The sequence below is a fragment of the Triticum aestivum genome, chromosome 6B, assembly GCF_018294505.1.
Source record: "Triticum aestivum cultivar Chinese Spring chromosome 6B, IWGSC CS RefSeq v2.1, whole genome shotgun sequence".
NCBI lineage: Eukaryota > Viridiplantae > Streptophyta > Magnoliopsida > Poales > Poaceae > Triticum > Triticum aestivum.
Window position 1 is genome coordinate 110,938,313 of NC_057810.1, and position 19,854 is coordinate 110,958,166.

Sequence of the window (19,854 nt, forward strand, 5' to 3'; positions counted from 1 at the left end):
GACACCGAGGACGCCGAGGTGGGATCCCAAGAAGGGACCCACCAGGGGGAGGCTCCGGAGGCGCCACAAGGCGGCCTCCCGGACTTTGCGCCGGACTCGACATCAGAACCCACAGTGGTTCCGGAGTCCGGCCGGCGGCCCCTTCGCACGAAGGGCAAGACCGTGATGCCGGCAACTTCCGTCCAACCGGAGGCACCGGACAATTTGTTGGAGGCGCTGCAGAGCACTTCCATCGAGGAAGAACACCGCACTATTATGAGTGCGGTGATTCAGAAGGTATAGCTTGCCAAGAGCGGGCTGGCCGAAGCCTACAATAGCCTTCTATCAGGCTTTGAGGTAAGAAGTTAAAAATATGCAATGTAATACCGCATAGACAGTAGCCCCTGATGCTCGGTTCGGTGTTCGGAAAGAAAAGCCGGACTGAGGATTTGAAAAAAAAGAAGATATACGCAGGGTTGCTAAATAATTAGGTCAATATGGGTTGCAGGCTACGCTGCTGACCTCTGCCGCACTGACTGCGGAGGTCGGTGCTTTGAAGCAGGAGCTCGAGCGGTCCGAGCAAGAGCTCAGCCGCGCCAAGAAGTAGCTCCGGGACAAAGAAGGTGAGTAACACCTCTTTGAACTTGTACCTTACAGAAAAGGATTTAGGTTGCAAAAAAATAACAAGGATAACATGGGTACTGCAGGGGCCACGAACGAGGTGGCGACCCTGAAGGAGGCCGTGTCCGCGGACGAACGCAACACGGCCGCAGAACGGGCAGAGCGAGAAAAGCAGGAGGCGCGGGTGGCGGTGGTTCGGCAAGAGCTCCAGGCTCTCATGGAAAAGCATGAGAGTTTGGAGCGTGACTCAAAGACTCGAGAGTCCGAGCTTGCCTCGGCTCTCGAAAGTGCCAAAACTGCCAAGGCCGATGCCCATAAGTCCCTTCAGGAGATTGAGTTGGTGAGGAAGATAGCGGCGGGTAAGGCATTTTCCATGCAAAGCAAGCATGTGAATGTAAATTACGTGTTACTTACCCAAATTCGGAGCTCTCCAGGGGCGTTTGTAGATTTGCCTCGCAGCGTGTCTGATGCCGCCGCATTCTACCGAGCCGAGGAGGGGAGCTCAACGGAGAAGGTCTTCTGGTCCCAGTATGCTGAGGCCGGCCATCCGGTGCCCCCTAGCGACCAGCTGAAGCAGCTGGTCGAGCTCCACAAGGTGGCCGAGCAGGCCATGAAGGGCCTCATAGTCCGGCTGTGGCCTGGAGAGGCCATGCCTGGGAGCTACTTCAGCCTCGTGCGACGGTTGGTGGATGTGTGCCCCTGGGTGGAGGTTATCAAGTGCTCCGCCTGTATTGAAGGTGCTCGTCGGGCCCTTGCCCACGCAAAGGTGCATTGGGGCAAGCTGGATGCGGAGAAGCTAATCACTGACACACCACCAGCGGGCAAGGAATATCGTACGCCCGAGATGTACTATAAGACTGTCCTGAAGGGTGCCCGCAAGATTGCGGATGAGTGCCCCAGGGATGTAATTATTGAGTAAATTCACAATGTGTTATCCTGTGCGCTGAAAACTTTGTTCATATGCGCTAAGCAACGGTTGTTAATTTAAAATATTACCTTCTGTGCGGCCGTTTATTAAATCTGAGAGATGGCAAGTCGTCGGCTTCAGCCCCCATGCCACGAGTGCTGGGGTGTTCGGGATAAACTTGAGCGCTCTTGTTCCCATTTTTGGGTCCATCTAGGGAGGCGCTCAACACAACGAACAAGGCAACTGGACTTATAGTGCTTGAACACTCTCACTTAGCCATAGAATTCTATAATTTTAAATTTCGGTGAAGCCCCTAGTATTCGGAAGACCGAATTCGGGGTGCTATCCATGCCTCCGTCGGACATTATCCGGTACTTCGCTCAAAGCGGCGTAGGTCTTTAAGGACCCGAAAAGACCTCTGGAACAGCGACCAGTCTCTCGCCTTATCATGACAGTCAGTTTTAGCTTTCTCCACTGAGGCGTTAACCCGGCTCAACTGGAGCGCAATCGCAGTGGTTCTCCCAGTGCTACCTTAGCCGATAGAACGGAACGTAAGGTGCCAAACATGGGAGCCAGGCAATCCCAACTATTGACCCAAGACATGATTCGGAGCCGATTCATATAATGCTATAAGTTCGGGGTGCCGCACTTGTGAAAGTGTGCGGACTTTATCACACCATAATGCGGGGAACATAAGCCCTGGTGTATTTGGCCGTACCAAAATGTACGGATGCAACATGTCATAAATGAACATATATATATATAAGGTAATGCAATTATGGGCAAAAAGTGCCGCATTTTATTCGAGAAGATTTGCTATGAGTGCGGAATGATACAAATAGTGCGGAAAGCAAGGGATTGGACGAATTAAAGGCATCTCCCTCCAGGGGTAGGCCGCCGAATGGTGTATTTAACAAATTTAATGCTTGTAATGGAGACCACCTGAGTGTTCGTCGCGGCCTTTGTCCCTCCCTGGCTGTTGCATCATGAGTTCGGCAGGTTCGCCGCCGGACAGAGTTCTGTATAAAAAAGAGAGAAATAAAAGATAAAAAGAGCGACACCCTTAGGAGCCCCTGGTGTGGTCGAACCGCATTGTGGGTCTGTTGTGGTTGTGCCTCTCCCCCTATTCCCATGGTATCTCCAGGGCGTAATTATGTATGCGGAGAGTTTGTCTTACAATTGTGCGAGGGCTGCGGTTGAGGCCGCATTGCTACGCGTGCTCGGAATGTGCCAGGTGGTCTTGGTTGATGTTGCTCCGGGAGCGTTTGGCCGTGTCCGGTCGTTTAATGGCCAGACTCGAAAATTGCCTTAAAAGGCTGCTCTATACTTCTGCCGCGAGAGCCGCTGTATGTTCCTCCGTTCGAAGGGAGCATTCCGTGTTTCCATTGACTGTGATGACTCCACGAGGGCCTGGCATCTTGAGCTTAAGGTATGCATAATGCGGCACCGCGTTGAATTTTGTGAACGCGGTTCGTCCGAGCAGAGCGTGATAGCCACTGCGTAATGGGACTATGTCGAAGATTAACTCCTCTCTTCAGAAATTATCCGGGGATCCGAAGACCACTTCCAGTGTAACTAAGCCTGTACAACTGGCCTCGACACCTGGTATAACGCCTTTGAAGGTTTTCTTTGTAGGTTTAATCCTTGAAGGGTCTATGCCCATCTTTCGCACTGTATCCTGATAAAGTAGGTTCAGGCTACGGCCGCCATCCATCAGGACTCTCGTGAGGTGAAATCCATCGACGATTGGGTCTAAAACCAATGCGGCGAATCCGCCATGGCGGATACTGGTCGGATGGTCTCTTTGATCGAAAGTTATCGGGCAAGAGGACCATGGGTTGAATTTTCGGGCGACTGGCTCCGTCGCGTATACATCCCTTGGTGCACGCTTCCGCTCCCTCTTGGGTATATGCGTTGCGTATATCATGTTTACCGTCTGAACTTGAGGGGGAATCCCTTTTGTCCTCTGTTGTTCGGCGGCCGGGTCTCTTCCTCGTCATCGCTGTGTAGCCCCTTGTCATTGTTTTCGGCGATTAATTTGCCTGCCTGCTTGAATACCCAACAATCTCTGTTGGTGTGGTTAGCTGGCTTTTCGGGGGTTCCATGTATTTGACAGGAGCGGTCGAGTATTCGGTCCAAATTGGACGGGTCCGGAGTGGTTCTTTTGAATGGCTTCTTCCGTTGACCGGGCTTGGAGCCTCGGAATCCGGCGTTGACTGCTGTATCCTCATTGCTGTCGCCGTTAATGCGGCGTTTGTTTTTGTTTCGACGCGACCTGCCATTGCGTTCCTTGGTATCCGGAATGCCAGCGTTTTTGCTGAGGTTGTTGCTGCGAGCTAGCCAGCTATCCTCTCCCGCACAGAAGCGGGTCATGAGTGATGTGAGGGCTGCCATGGATTTCGGCTTTTCCTGTCCTAGGTGCCGGGCCAGCCACTCGTCGCGGATGTTATGTTTGAAGGCAGCGAGGGCCTCTGCATCCGGATAGTCGACGATTTGATTTTTCTTTGTTAAGAACCATGTCCAGAATTGCCTGGCCGATTCGTCTGACTGCTGGATTATGTGGCTTAGGTCATCTGCGTCCGGTTGTCGCACATACGTGCCCTGGAAGTTGTCGAGGAATGCGGCTTCCAGGTCTTCCCAGCATCCAATTAACTCTGCGGGCAGGCTGTTAAGCCAATGCCGAGCTGGTCCTTTAAGCTTGAGCGGGAGATATTTGATGGCGTGAAGATCGTCGCAGCGGGCCATATGTATATGGAGGAGATAATCCTCAATCCAAACCGCGGGGTCTGTTGTGCCATCGTAGGATTCGATATTAACGGGTTTAAACCCTTCAGGGATTTGATGATCCATTACTTCGTCAGTGAAGCATAGTGGGTGCGCAGCGCCTCTATATTGAGCAATATCGCGACGTAGCTCGAGGGAGCGTTGTCTGCTGTGTTCGGCCCGGCCGGAGTAGTTGTATCCGGCGCGATGGTATTCGTCGTGGGTCTTGGGGCGCCCACGTGATCCATAGATAGATCTGGATTGTCTTGCCTTGTCCTCCAATATATCCCTCAAGTCCGGCGCGTTCCCCCGTGGCTTCATGCTTTTTGAGCGGTGCCGGGGTACGGTTTTGGTGGAGGGCTTGCACGCCTCTCTGTCGCGGCCACGAGGTGGTCGGTCTGCCGTATTGTGCGCTGGTGATGCAGGTTTGTACGCTTCCTCCTCTAGTCGGGGGAGCAACCTGCGTTTTGGGTAACTTTTGCAGGGGCGTTTGAGTTCATACTCTTCGGCCGCGAGGACCTCGGTCCATCTGTCGACCAGTAGGTCTTGATCAGCTTGAAGCTGTTGCTGCTTTTTCTTTAGGCTATTTGCCGTGGCCATTAGCCTACGTCTGAAACGCTCTTGTTCGACGGGATCCTCAGGCACGACGAATTCGTCGTCGTCGAGGCTTGCCTCGTCTCCGGAGGGAGGTAAGTAATTATCATCCTCGACCTCTTCGTTTGCCGCCCTCTCGTGAGGGCTTGCTTCTGCCTCCTCCTGCGCTGGATCGTGCTGGAGGGGGTTTTCTTCGGCACTTTCTGGGGTGTTATTATCTCCTGTGCCGGAATCTCTATTCTTGCTGTGGCGGAATTTAGAGCGGCGCCGCTGATGTCGGCGCTTGGGCTGTTTCTTTAAGGAATCGGCCTCCGTTGCTTCTTCGCCGTCCCCATCTTTTGGGGTGTCCACCATATATATGTCGTATGACGAGGTGGTCTTCCAGTGTCCTGTAGGCACTGGTTCTTGATAGTCTCCGGCGTCGTCGTCCATACCGTCGATGTCTTCGGAGTCGTAGTCGAGTACGTCGGTTAGATTGTCGACGTGGCTACGAAGTGGGTGGTGGGTGACCTCTGAATTTCTTCGTCGTCCACGTCCCAACCATCCTGGTCGTAGTTCGGCCAGGGCTCTCCGGATAGCGAGAGATGCTTCAGTGAATTTAAGATATCGCCGAAGGGTGAGTGCTGAAAGATGTCCGCAGCGGTGAATTCCATGATCGGCGCCAGTCGGATTCGACTGGCAGGGGCGCGGGAGGTTCGGAGTCCGGCAGAGGGTCCGGCACCTCGGAGTCATGAGCTTTATGCGGGACAAGGTAAGTGTTCGGCTCCATCGCCGTAGAAGTTGCAGCTCCCGAGGCGGTGTCCAGCCATCCGTCCTCGATCTGAGCGATCGGCTCCGGACTATGGGTCGGAGCGGATTCGTGTGCAGCCTCCAAGGTGCTGTCCGGCCGTAGAGTTAGGTCGTGCCCATTGTGACAGCGCGGCACGCTCGGCTGTGGCTCAGATCCATCGAAGATCAAGTCCCCGCGGATATCAGCTGTGAAGTTTAGGCTTCCAAACCCGACCTGGCAGCCAGGGGCGTAGCTTTCAATCTGCTCTAGATGGACAAGTGAGTTGGCCCGCAGTGCGAAGCTACCGAATATGAAGATCTGTCTGGGGAGAAAAGTCTCACCCAGGACTGCGTCGTTGTCGATTGAAGTGGCCATCAAGCCTATCGGTGACGACACAGAGGAACTCTCAATGAAAGCACCAATGTCGGTGTCAAAACCGGCGGATCTCGGGTAGGGGGTCCCGAACCGTGCGTCTAGGCGGATGGTAACAGGAGACAAGGGACACGATGTTTTACCCAGGTTCGGGCCCTCTTGATGGAGGTAAAACCCTACGTCCTGCTTGATTAATATTGATATTGTGGATGTTTACAAGAGTGGAACTACCACGAGATCAAGGAGGGTAAATCCTAGAAGCTAGCCTATGGTATGATTGTAATGGTTGTTGTTGTTGTTGTTGTGTCCTACGGACTAGAGCCATCCAGTTTATATACACACCGGAGAGGGCTAGGGTTACATAGTGTCGGTTACAATAGTAGGAGATCTACGTATCCGTATCGCCAAGCTTGCCTTCCACACCAAGGGAAGTCCCATCCGGACACGGGACGAAGTCTTCAATCTTGTATCTTCATAGTCTTGGAGTCCAGTCGATGACGATGATAGTCCGGCCGATGATAGTTCGGCCGATGATGGTAGTCCGGCTATCCGGACACCCCCTAATCCGGGACTCCCTCACCCCCTCTCCTTCCTTCTCTTCTGTCCTCTTTCCCTTCTTCTCCTTCTTGGAGTAGGAAAGTGGGAAACCTACTCCTACTAGGAGTAGAAGTCCTCCTCCTTGACGTGCCCCTTGTGGCCGGCCGACCTCCTCCTCCCCACCTTTATATATGGGGAGGGGCACCCCATAGAGACACAAGTTGATCCTTAGCCGTGTGCGGTGCCCCCCTCAACAGTTTTCCACCTCGGTCATATCATCGTAGTGCTTAGGCGAAGCCCTGCGCTGGTAACTTCATCATCACCGTCACCATGCCGTCATGGTGACGGAACTCACCCTCGGCCTCAGCTGGACGTAGAGTTCGAGGGATGTCACTGAGATGAACGTGTGCAGATCATGGAGGTGTTGTGCGTTTGGTACTTGATCAGTTGGATTGTGAAGAAGTTCGACTACATCAACCGCATTACATAACGCTTCTGCTTTCGGTCTACGAGGTACATGGACACACTCTCCCTCTCGTTGCTATGCATAACCTAGACAGATCCTGCGTGATCGTAGGAAAAATTTGAAATTACTGCGTTCCCCAACAAATAGTTCAAAAGAGTTTTTGTTTTTTGAGGAAAATGAACAAGGGAGCTAGCAAAAACTAACTAGATGGGACTGGCGGATACCGTTTATTTGCAACTTACATCCCTAGTTTCATCCTACTATTTTAATTTCTTTTCGGCTGATGTTGTTTCAAGCCATTTAAATATAGCTTGCCCTGCTTGGCAATAATTCGTATGTCATTTACAATGTAAGCTTACTGCCTAGATCATGTGATAACTATCTCTCACTTATGTCCAGCAGAAACCTTTCAGGATGCCGTTCACACTAGGACACAATCTACAACCCCGGAATCCATTTGTCGAAGCAGTGCGCCATCCATGTTACCATATGGTAGCAGTTCAGAGGCAACACCATAGGAGAGCAGTCTGAGCACATATATTATAGTTCTTGAGGCTCTACTAGAGGCAGAAAGAGATGGTGCAGCTGCCATGAATGAGGTCATCTTTATCTCGGGTATGGAAATTATGCAATTAGCTACACGCATTATGCAGGCAACCCAAGGATTGGAGGAAGTAAGAATGTTGCATTTGAAAACCGAGGAGGTCCTGCTGCTTCTACTATCTGAAGCCCAGGGTAATCCCAGTTCATTTTTAGATACCAATGTAAATTTTTATTAGATTATTATACTTGCATGTTGTCATGTCTCTGAATGGATTATGTTGTAAGACACCCTATGTTGTCCATGTGTTGTAATGATCTGAATTTTTTAGGCGAGGTAATCCTCAGTACTAGTATGATTGACATAAGGTGAAATGTTTTTCGTGTGAGCATATTGTATTGGATGAAATAACTGTTTGACTCAAAGTGTATCCAACCTACTGAATTCGAAGATCACGACATTTCTAAATCATAATCATATATAAAGGCGGAATAAATCTTTGTCGTGGTTTTGAAGAAATAAATAACAAAACATAGAATGGTTTATGGATATTCGTAATTGAATTCAAATTGGATTTGAATTTAGTTGCCAGGGCCCAGGGTAAACGTGAATGCTAATTCTCCCAAATTTTGAACAAAGCGGAAAATCACCCACTATCATTTGTCGGCTGCCCGAAGCAAGTGTTTGCGAGATGAAAATTACAGTCTACCCCTGACACTTCACATCCTAATCAACCCGATTTCCACTACTGTCGATAGGGGTAGACTAGTAACTTCAATCAGACATGACACGACCGCCTCTTAGCCCATTCAGACACGGTGGTCGCCTAACCTGGGCGGCAAAACACATTTGATTCGAGGTTGTCCGAAATACATATGTCTCTCCCTCCATTTCCCCATTCATACAAGTTGGGTGATACGTCTCCGATGTATCTATAATTTTTGATGTATTCATGCCATGTTTGTGATATTTCTACATGATTTTTGTATGATTTGGTTAGAACTAACCCGACTGAGGTTGTTTTCAACAGAACTACTGTGGTGTTGTTTTTGTGCAGAAATAAAAGTTCTCGGAATGCGCTGAAAATCAACGGAGATTTTTTCTGGAAAATATAAAAAATATTGGAACGAAGAGTTACCGGAGGGGAAACCTGTGGGCCCCATGAGGGTAGAGGGCGCGCCCACCACCCTAGGGCATGACCCTGTGCCTCCTGGTCTTCCTGTGGGGCCTCCTGACTTGTTCTCAATGCCAACATCTCCTATAAATCTCCAATCCTCCAAAAAATAACCTAGATCAGGAGTTCTGCCGCTGCAAGCCTCTTTAGCCACCAAAAACAAATCGGGACCCTATTCCAGCACCCTGCCAGAGGGGGGATCCATCACCGCTGGCCATCTTCATCATCCTGGCACTCTCCATTATGAGGAAGGAGTAGTTCACCCTCGGGGCTGAAGGTATGTACCAGTAGCTATGTGTTTGATCTCTCTCTCTCTTGTGTTCTTGATTTGGCACGTTCTTGATGTACCGTGAGCTTTGCTATTATCGTTGGATCTTATGATGTTTCTCCCTCTCTACTCTCTTGTAATGGATTGAGTTTTCCCTTTGAAATTATCTTATCGGATTGAGTCTTTAAGGATTTGATCCCCTTGATGTATGTTTTGGTGATCAACTTGCGGGTTCCGTGACCTTGGGACCGCATAGGGGTTGGCACACATTTTCGTCTTGACTCTCCGATACAAACATTGGGGAACTCTATGAAGTTCTTTGTGTTGGTTGAACAGATGAATCTGAGATTGTATGATGCATATCGTATAATCATACCCACGGATACTTGAGGTGACATTAGAGTATCTAGGTGACATTATGGTTTTTGTTGATTTGTGTCTTAAGGTGTTATTTTACTACAAACTCTAGGGCTGTTTGTGACACTTATAGGAATAGCCCAATAATGGATTGATCGGAAATAATAACTTTGAGGTGGTTTCATACCCTACAATAATCTCTTCGTTTGTTCTCCGCTATTAGTGACATTGGAGTAACACTTTGTTGCATGTTGAGGGATAGTTATATGATCCAATTATGTTATTATTGTTGAGAGAACTTCCACATTGCAATACCGTTTATGCTCACTTTTCCCACTTGGTACGTTGCTGTTTTTATATTTTCAGATTACAAAAACCTACATCTACCATCCATATTGCACTTGTATCACCATCTCTTCACCGAACTAGTGCAGCTATACAATTTACCACTGTATTGGGTGTGTTGGGGACACAAGAAACTCTTTGTAAATTGGTTGCAGGGTTGTTTGAGAGAGACCATCTTCATTCTACGCCTCCCACGGATTGATAAACCTGAGGTCATCCACTTGGAGGCCCAACAACGTCTACAAGAACAAGGTTGCATAGTAGACATCAAGCTTTTTCCTGGCGCCATTGCCATGGATGTTAATGCTTGAAGGTATATCTTTAGATCTTGCAATCGAATCTTTTACTTTCTTGTTTTATCACTAGTTAGTTTATAAAATAAAAATAAAAAATGGAATTGAGGGTGCCTCATATGCTTCATCTTTTTAATGTCTTTCATGAAAATATGGATTCTGATAATTATGCCAAAATGTTAGAAGAAGAATGCATTAAAATGTTGGCACTAAATCTTTGAATGATGAGCATAATTGCAATGTTGTTAGTATGAATTCCTTGAATATCCATGATGCTAATGATATGCAAATCCACAAGCTTGGGGAAGCTATGTTTGTTGAAGATGATATTTTTTGTCCCCCAAGTTTTGATGAGCAAATTTATTATGATGAAAGCATGCCTCCTATTTATGATGATTATATTTATGAAAGTGGACTTGGAGAGGTCATGACTTTATTTAGTGATGAATCCACTATTTCGGAAGAGGTTCCAATTGATTATGAGAACAAACTTCCTATCTATGATGATTATTGTGATGACATGTGGCTATAAAGAACAATGATAACCATGAAACTTGTCATTATCACTTTATATTTCAATTGGATGCCTCACATGATAGTTATTTTGTTGTGTTTGCTCCCACTACTACTCATGAGAACAAATTTGCTTATGTGGAGAGTAATAAAATTTCTATGCTTGTGCATCATGAAAAGAATGCTTTATGTGATAGTTATATTGTTGAATTTATTCATGATTCTACTAAAAATTATTATGAGGGAGGAATATATGCTTGTAGGAATTGCAATAATATCAAGTTTCCTCTCTATGTGTTGAAAATCTTGAAGCTATCATTAGTAGAAAAAGGGCCAATTATCCCGGTTCGTAAGGGCCTTTTGTCCCGGTTTAGGAACCGGGACTAAAAGGTCGTTACTAATGCCCTTGACCTTTGGTCCCGGTTCTTACACAAATCGGGACAGATGGGCCTCCACGTGGCCGGTGCGGCGAGCCCAGGCAGGAGGCCCTTTGGTCCCGGCTGGTGGCCAAAGCTTGCCAGGTGCTAGGGTTTTTGTTTATTTTTGAAAGGGAGGGGGGGTTGGGGGGTTTTGGGGGGTTAATTTAGGTGTTTCATATATTGTGTTAGCTAGCTAATTAATAAAGAGAAGTGTTGTCGGTGTCAAAATCGTCGGATCTCGGGTAGGGGGTCCTGAACTGTGCGTCTAGGAGGATGGTAATAGGAGACAAGGGACACGATGTTTTTACCCAGGTTTGGGCCCTCTCGATGGAGGTAAAACCCTACTCCTGCTTGATTAATATTGATGATATGGGTAGTACAAGAGTTGATCTACCACGAGATCAGAGAGGCTAAACCCTAGAAGCTAGCCTATGGTATGATTGTTGTTCGTCCTACGGACTAAAACTCTCCAAGCTTGCCTTCCACGCCAGGAGGGCTAGGGTTACACAGAGTCGGTTACAATGGGAGGAGATCTTCATATCGCATCGCCAAGCTTGCCATCCACGCCAAGGAAAGCCTTATCCGGACACGGGACGAAGTCTTCAATCTTGTATCTTCATAGTCCGGGAGTCCGGCCAAAGGTCATAGTCCGGCCATCCGGACACCGCCTAATCCAGGACTCCCTTAGTAGCCCCTGAACCAGGCTTCAATGAGGACGAGTCCAGCGCGCAAATTGTCTTAGGCATTGCAAGGCGGGTTCCTCCTCCGAATACTTCATAGAAGATGTTGAACACAAGGATAGTGTCCGGCTCTACTAAATAGTTTCCACATACCACCGTAGAGAGAATAATAATCGCACAAATCTAATCTGCTGACATATTCCGTAGCGTGACATCAAGCCACAGCCAAGCCTTTATTCGAATTGTTTTGCTGACCCACCTCAGCGTGTTTAGCGAGGCGGTTTCCTTGGCATTTCTTGTCAAAGCAGAGATCGTGTCCCCTTATTCCGGGATTCTCATCAATACGGGCATGGGTAACCCAACCGCTCCATTAATCGCGGCACTTGGGAGATAAGTGAGTTTTACTAGGCTGGTGGGGGCTCATAGTTTCGGCCGCCCATATAAGGGGATAAGGATCCACCCTTTCCATCTACGCCTTCTTCCTCCTTTGCTTATCCATTCTTGCGCACTCGAGCTCCAGCGCCCAAGTCTGCACTTCCCACCTCAACCTTCTCCAATCATGTCCGGAGCGGGAGGTAGATGGATGGCCTCCACCCTCACGGAGGGGCACATCAAAAAGTTGAGGAAGGCCGGATACTTGTCTAGCGACATCGCACACCGGCTTCCAGATGAGGGGCAACTCATCCCCACCCCTAGGCCCCATGAGAGGGTCGTATTTCTCCCCCATTTCCTCCCCGGACTGGGCTTTCCTCTTCACCCGTTCGTCCGGGGGCTCATGTTCTACTATGGCCTGGACTTCCACGATCTGGCCCAGAACTTCATCCTCAACATCTCGGCGTTCATCGTCGTATGTGAAGTCTTTCTCCGCATCCAGCCCCACTTCGGCTTATGGCTGAAGACCTTCAATGTCAAGCCGAAGGTTTTGGGCGGGCGACAAGCGGAGTGCGGAGGCGCCATGGTGGGCAAGATAGCCAACGTTACATGGCTCGAGGGCACCTTCGTGGGAACCATTAAAGGGTGGCAATCGGGGTGGTTCTACATCACTGAGCCGCGTGCCCATGAATGGGCAGCGGCCCCTCGAATTCCGATCTGGCATCCCCACACGGCTCACCTCATGGAAAGAGACGGGCCAGTCGTGGGGTAATTCGGCAGAGGTGACCGGACTTCAAACCTTTCAATCTATGGGAGTTCGACCTGGCCCAACACCAAACCTTGTCCAGGCTCTTTGACACAACGCACGAAGATGCCTGGAAGGTGCTTTTCAAAAGCTCCGAGGTTCACCCCCCATTACCGAGGATTGAGGATTCTGCGCGAAGCGTCACGCCAGCGCGGTAAACTCAATTTTCCCATTATGGGGTATTTGTTTTCCATAGTTTGACTCTATGCGGGATCTAAACTCCCATCCCTTTAACAGGACTGGCAGAAGAAGGCCGGACAGATCAACTGTCCGGCTCCTTTGCCCGAAGACCCAGCGGACGCCCGTTTGACAAAGCTGCTGGTTCCGGCACCACACATGGTGCCAGAGAAGAAGGCCAAGAAGAAGGCCACGGGGACTTGAAAGAGTTCCCGACGCCTGGTGGTGTCGGACTCATCACCTGACGACACCGAGGCGCCCTCCGCCTCTGAAGACGAGGAGGAGGAAGAAGAAGCCTCTCCCACTCTAGCGGGGGGAGGAAAGAAAAGTAAGGCCGCCCCAACTGGGGAGGCCGGAGGGTCCAAGAAGGGGAGGACCCTTCTATCGGACTACGCCTCCGACGCTGAAGACGGCGGAGAGGGATGGCCATCCAGGGTCAAGCCCCTGGCAAAATTGTAAGTATCCGGATAACAGAATAGCTTATGGCGTTCCTCTATTGTATAGTACCTTCTGATGCCGAATTCAATTATGTAGCCCGCCCAAGGCTCAGCTTGGCGATTCGTCGAGCGGCTCCCTGGATTCGTCGGATGTGAATAGCACTTCACTCCCGACGGCCTCCTCCCCTCGCCCTACGGACGATGTCGAGGTGGCGTCCCGAAAGGGACTAAACCAGGAGGAGGTGATCCTGTAGGCGCCGCAAGGCGACCTCCCCGACTCCAGGCCCAAAGGGGATGAAGCCCCAGAGGGATCTAAGTCCGGCCCTGGGTCGGACACCGCTCCGGAACCTTCAGTGGTTCCGGAGTCCGGCAGGCGGCCCCTTCGCAAGAAGGGGAAGCCTACGACGCCGGCGGCCTCTGTCCACCCGGAGGGCCGGACAATTTGCTGGAGGTGCTTAACGGCGCCTCCATCGACGAGGAGCACCGCACTGTTATGAGTGCGGTGATTCAGAAGGTTCAGTCCGCCAAGAGCGGGCTGACAGAAGCCTGTACCAGCGTGCTAACAGGCTTTGGGGTATGTATTTAAAACATATAAAAATGTTACCACATAGACAGTAGCCCTTGATGCTCAGTTTGGTGTTCGGCAAGAAAAGCCGGTCTGAGGATCTAAAAAAGATATACGCAGGAGTCTAACATAAATATGTCAATATGGGAATGCAGGCTGCGCTGCTGACCTCTGCCGCACTGACTGCGGAGGTCAATGCATTGAAGCAGAGCCTCGAGCGGTCCGAGAACAAGCTCGAGGACAAGGAAGGTATGTAATACCTTATGTAAGTATATAAAGAATACCTGGTTGCAAATAATGAGAGGACCAACGTGAATGTTGCAGGGGCCACAACCGAGGTGGCAACCCTGAAGGAAGCGCTTTCCAAGGCCGAAGACAATGCGGCCATGGAGCGCTCAGAGCGAGAGAAGCAAGAGGCGCAGGTGGCGCAGGTGCGGCAAGAGATCGATGCTCTTGTGAAAAAACATGAGAGGTTAGAGCTTGACTCGAAGACTAGAGAGTCCGAGCTTGCCTCGGCACTTGAAAGCGCCCAATCTGCCAAGGCCGAAGCCCAAAAAGCCCTCCAGGAGATTGAGGGGATGAAAAAGATTGCGGCGGGTAAGGCATTCTTTATGCAAAGCAAGCATGTGAAAGTAAATTACCTGTTACTTACCCGAATCCGGAGCTCTCCAAGAGCATTCGCAGTTCTGCCCCGCAGTGTATCCAACAACGCCGCATTCTACCGAGCCGAGGAAGGGAGCTCGACCGAGAAGGTGTTCTGGTCCCAGTATGCTGAGGCCGGACACCCGGTGCACCTGAACGACCAGCTGAAGCAGCTGGTCGAGCTTCATAAGGCAGCCGAACAGGCCATGAAGGGCCTGATAGGCCGGCTGTGGCCTGTGGAGACCATGCCTTTGAGCTATTTTTGGCTGGTGCGGCGGCTGGTGGATGCCTGTCCACGGCTTGAAGTCATCAAGTGCTCCGTATGTATCGAGGGCGCCCGTACGACTTTTGCCCGTGCTAAAGTGCACTGGGGCAAGCTGGATGCCGAGAAGCTTGTGAAGGATGGGCCACCGGAGGGGAAGGAGCATCAAAGGCCCGAGATGTATTATGAGGGTCTCCTGAAGGGTGCCCGTCTTGTAGCGAATGAATGTACCGAGGATGTAATTTTTGAGTAAACACGCTCGTGTTTATCCTGTGCGCTGAAAACTTGTTCATATGCGCTAAGCAACACTTTTTGAATTTAAAATATTACCTTTTGTGCGGCCGTTTATGAAATCTGAGAGATGCAAGTCGTCGGCTTCTACCCCCATGCCACGAGTGCTGGGGTGTTCGGGATAAACCTGGGCGCTCCTTTTCCCATTCTTGGGTCCATCTAGGGAGGCGCTTAGCACAACGAACAAGGCCATCGGACTTATAATGCTTTATCACTCTCACTTAGCCATAGAATTCTATAATTTTAAATTTCGGCGAAGCCCCTAGTATTCGGAAGACCGAGTTCGGGGCGCTATCCATGCCTAGGCCAGATAAATCCAGCTCCTCGCTCTAAGCGGCATATGTCTTTAGGGACTCGAAAAACCTCTCGAACAGCGACCGGTCTCTTGCCCTATCATGACGGTCAGTTTTAGCTTTCTCTACTGAGGTGTTAACCCAGCTAAACTGGGGCACAATCGCAGTAGTTCTCCCAGCGCTACCTTAGCCGACATTGCGGAACGTAAGGTACCAAAACATGGGAGCCGGGCAAACCCAACTATTCTCCCAAGACATGATTCGGAGCCGATGCATATAATGCTATAAGTTCGGGGTGCCGCACTCATGAGAGTGTTCGGTCTTCTCACACCGTATTATGGGGTACTTAAGCCCCTGGTGTATTGGCCGTACCAGAGTATACGGTTGCATAATGTCATAACTGAACATATTTACATGAAAAATGAATGCAATAATATACAAGAGCTATGTATTGTTTATTAAAAGGCTGCTATGAAAGCAGAACGATACAAATAGTGCGATAAACAAGAGGTGGGATTATTTGACATTCCCCCTCCAGCGGCAAGCTGCGATACTTTAAGTAAGACAGGTATTTAGCTCGTTATAGAGACCACCTGGACATTTGACGTGGCTTGTTGTCCCCAGGGCTGTTGCATCGTGTGTTCGGCGATTGTATTGCCGGACAGGCCTTCCGAATAGTGGAGTCCTGAAAGTATATATAAAAAAAGAAGAAATGGCAAAATTGATTGCCCCTAGTGTGGTTGAGCCGCATTCTGGGTGTGCCGTGGTTGTGCCCCTCCCCTTATGCCCATGGTATTTCCAGAGCGTAGTTATGTATGCGTGGTACTGCTATCGCAATCTCGCGAGGGCTGGGGTTGGGGCCGCACTGCTATGCTTGCTCGGAGCGTGCCAGCCGGTTTTGTTGTAGGTTACTTCGAGCGCGCTTGACGTTGTCCGGACGTTTAACAGCCGGATTGGAGAATGGCCTTAAGAGGCTACTTTGTATTTCCGCCGCCAGGGCTGCCGTGTGCTCCTCTGTTCGGAGAGAGCGTTCAATGTTTCCATTGACCGTAATGACTCCGCGAGGGCCTGGCATCTTGAGCTTGAGATATGCGTAGTGCGGCACCGCATTAAATTTTGCGAATGCGGTTCGTCCGAGCAGGGCGTGATAGCCACTGCAGAACGGGACTATGTCAAAGATTAACTCTTCGCTTCGGAAATTATCCGGGGATCCGAAGACCACTTCGAGTGTGACTGAGCCTATACAGCTGGCTTCTACACCTGGTATGACGCCTTTAAAGGTCGTCTTTGTGGGTTTAATCCTTGAGGGACCTATACCCATTTTTCACACTGTATCCTGATAAAGCAGGTTCAGGCTGCTGCCGCCATCCATGAGGACTCTGGTGAGGTGAAATCCTTCAATGATTGGGTCTAGGACCAATGCGGTGAATCCGCCGTGACGAATGCTAGTGAGGTGCTCCCTTCAATCAAAAGTGATCGAGCAGGAGGACCATGGGTTGAACTTTGGGGCGACTCGCTCCAACGCATAGACGTCCTTGAGAGCACGCTTCCTCTCCCTTTTGGGGATATGGGTTGCGTATATCATGTTCACCGTCCGCACTTGTGGGGGGAAGCCCTTCTGTCCTTTGTTGTTCGGCGGCCGGGGCTCCTCCTCGTCATCGTTATGCAGCCCCTTGTCTCTGTTTTCGGCACTTAACTTGCCTACCTGCTTGAACACCCAACAATCCCTGTTGGTGTCATTGGCTGGTTGTTTGGGGGTGCCGTGTATCTGGCACGAGCGATCGAGTATCGGTCTAAACTGGATGGGCCCGGAGGATTTCTTTTGAATTGCTTCTTCCGCTGACCGGGTTTAGAGCCTCTGAATCTGGCATTAACTGCCGTATCCTTAGTATTATCACCGTTAATGCGGCGCTTGTGCTTGTTACGACGTGACCTGCCATTGTTGTCCTTGGTATCTGAGTTACCAGGGCTCTTGGTCATGTTATTGCTACGAGCTAGCCTGCTGTCTTCTCCTGCACAAAAGCGGGTCATGAGTGTCGTGAGGTCTGCCATAGATTTCGGTTTTTCCTGTCCTAGGTGCCGGGCGAGCCATTCGTCTCGGATGTTGTGCCTGAAGGCTGCAAGAGCCTCTGCATCCAGACAGTCGACTATTTGATTTTTCTTGGTTAGGAACCGCGTCCAGAATTGTCTGGCCAATTCCTCTGGCTGCTAAATTATGTGGCTTAAGTCATCGGCGTCTGGTGGTCGCACATAAGTGCCCTGGAAGTTGTCAAGGAATGTGGATTCCAGGTCCTCCCAGCAACTAATTGACTCTGTTGGCAGGCTGTTAAGCCAATGCCGAGCTGGTCCTTTAAGCTTGAGCGAGGGGTATTTGATGGCGTGTAGATTATCACCACGGGCCATGTGGATATGAAGGAGATAATCCTCGATCCATACCGCAGGATCTGTTGTGCTGTCGTATGATTCGATGTTTACGGGTTTAAAACCCTCGGGGATTTGATGATCCATTACTTCGTCTGTGAAGCATAGTGGGTGTGCGGCGCCTCTGTACTGGGCTATATCGCGACGTAGCTCGGATGAGCTTTGTCTATTGTGTTCGGCCTGGACGTATTTGTCATATTCGGCGTGACGGTTATCGTCACGTGACGTGGGGGCGCCCACGCGATCCGTAGATTGATCTTGTTTGCCTTGCCTTATCCTCCAATATGTCTCGCAGGTCTGGTGCGTTTCCCCGTGCTCTGGTATTTTTTGAGCGGCGCCAGGGTGCGGCTTGAGTTGAGGGCCGAAAGGCCTCTCCGTCACGGCCACGGGGTGGCCGATCGGCCGCATCATACGCTGGTGATGTAGGTTTAGTTGCTTCCTCCTCCAGTTGGGGTAGCAGCCTGCGCTTTGGGTAGCACTTGGAGGGGCGTTCGAGTTTATACTCTTCGGCCGCCAGGACTTCAGTCCATCTGTCGGCTAGCTAATCTTGTTCAGCTTGAAGTTGCTGCTGTTTTTTCTTGAGGCTGCTTGTCGTGGCCATAAGCCTGCGTTTGAAACGCTCTTGTTCGACGGGATCCTCTGACACGACAAATTCGTCGTCGTTGAGGCTTGCCTCGTCTTCGGAGGGAGGCATATAATTGTCGTCCTCTACCATCGTGTCTGCCGCTCTCTCATGAGGGCTGGCTTTTCCGTCCTCCTGCGTTGAATCCTGCTGGAGGGGGTTGTCTTCGGCACTGTCCGGGGTGCTGTTATCTCCAGTGGGATTTTGCTTTGGCGGGATTTAGAGCGCCTCCGCTGACGTTGGCACTTAGGTTGCCTCTTGGAGGGGTCATCCTCCATTTTTTCATCGCCATTCCCTGCTTTTGGGGTGTCCACCATGTATATGTCATATGACGAGGTGGCTTTCTAGTGCCCTAAAGGTGCTGGTTCTTGGTCGTCTCCTTCATCGGCGTCCATACCGTCGATGTCTTCGGAGTCGAAGTCGAGCATGTCGATTAAATCGTCGATAGTGGCTACGAAGTGGGTGGTGGGTGGGTTTCGAATTTCTTCGTCGTCCGCATCCCAACCTTGCTGACCATAGTCCGGCCAGGGCTCTCCTAACAAAGAGAGAGAATTTAGTGAATTCAGGATGTCGCCAAAGGGCAAGTGCTGAAAGACGTCCGCAGCGTTGAACTCCATGATCGGATCCCAATTGGGTCCGATCGGAAGGGGTGCGGAAGATCCGGAGTCCGGAAAGGAGTCCGGCACCTTGGAGTCACAGGCCTCACAAAGGACTAGGCTGGTATTCGGCTCGATCTCTGTAGAGATTGCGGCTCCTGGGGCGGCGTCCAACCGTCAGTCCCCGACTGGCGCGGTCGGCTCTGAGCTAAGGGTCGGAGCGGACGCCTGAGCGGCTCTCTGGGCGCTGTCCGGCGGCAGAGCTAGATCATGCCCATCGTGACAGTGCGACGCGCTCGGCCGTGGCTCGAATCTGTTGAAAATCAAGTCCCCGCGGATGTCAGCCGTGTAGTTTAAACTTCCAAATCTGACCTAATGGCCAGGGGCGTAGCTTTCGATCTGCTCCAGATGGCCAAGCGAATTGGCCCGCAGTGCGAAGCCGCCGAACATCCGGGGAGAAAAGTCTCACCCTGGACCGCGTCATGGTTGATGATCGAAGAAGCCATCGGGCCTAAAGGCGACGACACCGAGGAACTCTCAATGAAAGCACCAATGTCAGTGTCAAAACCGGCGGATCTCGGGTAGGGGGTCCCGAACTGTGCGTCTAGGCGGATGGTAACAGGAGACAAGGGACACGATGTTTTTACCCAGGTTCGGGCCCTCTCGATGGAGGTAAAACCCTACTCCTGCTTGATTAATATTGATGATATGGGTAGTACAAGAGTTGATCTACCATGAGATCAGAGAGGCTAAACCCTAGAAGCTAGCCTATG